This window comes from Taudactylus pleione, unplaced genomic scaffold (genome assembly GCF_031769625.1).
Source record: "Taudactylus pleione unplaced genomic scaffold, aTauple2 ptg000437l, whole genome shotgun sequence".
NCBI lineage: Eukaryota > Metazoa > Chordata > Amphibia > Anura > Myobatrachidae > Taudactylus > Taudactylus pleione.
The window spans coordinates 6,368,459-6,371,245 of NW_028284839.1; the positions used below are offsets into that span (position 1 = coordinate 6,368,459).

At 46.7% G+C, this 2,787-nt stretch overlaps 1 non-coding gene across 1 annotated transcript; it reads right to left on the minus strand.

The window, feature by feature from the left end:
• Nucleotides 1-1,514: 1,514 nt before the first annotated feature.
• On the minus strand, nucleotides 1,515-1,607 carry TRNAI-UAU (transfer RNA isoleucine (anticodon UAU)). The gene is given in 2 exon segments: nucleotides 1,515-1,550; nucleotides 1,570-1,607. It is a non-coding gene; the product is annotated as a tRNA-Ile (tRNA).
• Nucleotides 1,608-2,787: the final 1,180 nt, after the last annotated feature.

Sequence of the window (2,787 nt, forward strand, 5' to 3'; positions counted from 1 at the left end):
GCAAAGTCTGGCTGATGTCCGTATTCAATTGTAGGGAAAAAAAACTTGCACCAACTGGGACTTGAACTCACAACCTCAGCACAGCTCATATCATTACTAACCATATGCACCACTATACTTGGAGACAGGCAGTGCCTCATGATGTAATGAGAGCACCACATGTCTATACAGATCTATGTTTTCAAGTGTTTGCTTTGCAAATGCTGATGCGGTCACTTCACTCCAAGCACATCACAAGGATGGGCCCCTTACGGAACCCGATGTCTCTGCTATTTAATACATTTGGGCGGCAAAATGGCATACTGCAATGAGGTCATGGGCGCTGTTAGTTTATACTTGCCTGCTCTTTAGGAATGTCTGAGAGACTCATAAATCTCAGGTTTAGTAAACAACCCTCCCACACTACGGGCCTGATTGAGAGAGGTACGCTAATACTGCCGCCGCTGCTGCATCTGTGCACGCAGTAGATGTGCGAAAATATGCAAGTGTCGCAGCTGCAGGGAGATGTACTGAGACGCCCACCAGCAGCTACACAAATCCCAGCACCTGTGTACAAAGACGGGCATCAGACGCAGACCGTTCTGAGTAACCCTATGGTCTCACGCCGGAGTCATTTTTCTTGTCGCAGACGCAGCATGTGACAAGCCCCTGAATCATTTAAAACACGTCTGTGTTCTTTGCCGCAACTCCCAGTAACCTCCCACAAACATTCCCCGGGTGTCAGTTACAGTGCGTGTAAATAGTTGCTGTGAGTGACTACGGTAATGTACCTTCATGCATGTAACTCAGACTCGCGCGCAGGTTTTCGCTCAACTGTGAAAAAATAAGTCAGGGCCGTAACTAGCGCTGTGCGAGCAGTGCTGTCACACAGATTGCAGGGCCCTGTGAGCAGTACGGTCGCTGTCCCAAGGCACCTGCATGTGGCACCCACAGTGTTACTGGAGTCGGTGGCGGTGTCAGCGGCCCTGTCCCCTAACCGGCGTTGGTGTCAGCGCCCTCGTCCCCAATGAGTGACGTAATAATTTCAGGGGTGGAGGGGGCGGAGTCGTCACTGGGTGCAGTGCCGACTCGTTACAGCGCTGCCCTACATCCACTTCTGCAGTGACAGTGGCAGGCGAAACCCTGCGAATCGTGTTATCGTGGCCCCGTCTCCTGCTGCAAAACACCACGAATCGTGGGCAGGGCCTTGATGGCGCAATTCATGGCACCACGTCTCCCACAGATACCCCACATTACAGAATGTAATGTAAAACAATCTCATGAGGTGGGACTGGAACTCTCAACCTCAGTAGCAAGTATCACATCCTAACAGAATGCATCATGGGAGCTGATATTCATTTCCTGTGCACGGATTTTAGCATTACTGAAACACATCATACTGAGGATTTTTTTTTTTTATGCCAATCAGTTCTGGTTTTGTGGAAATCACCTCTGATCTCGAGACTTTGATGTGAACATCTCATGAGCTACAACTAAGTAAATGAGAGTTGAGGTAATAGAAAAAAAAAAAATCTTGCTCCAGGTGAGGCTTGAACTCACAACCTCGGCATTGCTCACCAGTAACTGTCTTATAAGTACCGCACGCTAACCGATTGCGCCACTGGAGCTGATGAAAGGTTATGTTTCAAGATAATTTGTGTATTTAGGGGCCTATTCATCAACACTAAAATAACGTTTTTAAGGACATTTTCCTTAAATAACGTTATTTTGGTATTCATGTAGCCACTTAGCACAGGAGATATCACAGATATCTCCTTGCTAAGTTCCCCTGCGTTAATTTCCACACTCCCCATACATTAGTACATTAGTATGGGGATGTGGAAATTGTGGTATTCATCAAATTCCGAAAATTATCAATTTTCGGAATTTGATGCAGTTACTATTCGCCACTGTGAGGTGGCGAATAGCAGGTGAAACTTACCTGTATCCGCGTGTGCAGGTCCCCCGACGAGTCCCTCCGGCGCTCTGCTCCGTCCTCAGGCTCCGGAGGCTGGTCGGACATGTGTGCTCCCCAGCAGAGCACAACAAAGTTTAGCCAAAAAAAAAAGTTTTTTTTTTTTTTTCTAATCTGTCATGTGGTCTGCTGGGAAACCACATGACAGACCAGCAGGACGGAGCCGGAGGCTGCTGCGCGGACAGGTAAGTCGGGGGGGGGAGGTGAGCGGAGGGGGGTGGGGGGGGAAACGAAACTTAACGCATCTGTAGGCAGTGCTGTGCATGAGCTGGTTTTACAGATGTAACAGCGCATGCGCAGCACTGTTTCCAGATGCGATAAGGTAGTGTAGGCAGGGAAAAGTATCTATTTCCCGAAAAGCTGTCATCGCAAAAATGACAGCTTTTCGGAATAGATACTTATGGAGAGGTGGAATGATGAATTCCACCTATAATTAGCTAGAACTCCATGAGAGTTCTAAAGCTAATTATCTCCAGAGAATTTTTAGGTTTAATTAATAGACCCCTTAAACCATAACATTGTTCGGAAGATATTTTTGGAGGGCCAACCAGACCTGTATTTATGGAAATACCACATAGTATTCCACTTACTTTATTCTGGAGATTAATGATGACTTATTTTATGTTGGAAAATCTTAGAGATGTCACCATGGTGTCTGAAACTTTTAAATTTGGAATCCCCCCCGCTCCCCGCGCACAACAGATAACCTTAGAGCTTCAACTCACAACCTCAGCATGGCTCGCCAGTGACTGTCTTATAAGTATCTTTGTTTCAAACAGTGGGTGACAGAGCATTAGAATGTGTTTTATTTCTCTTGTATGTCTCTGTGTTAT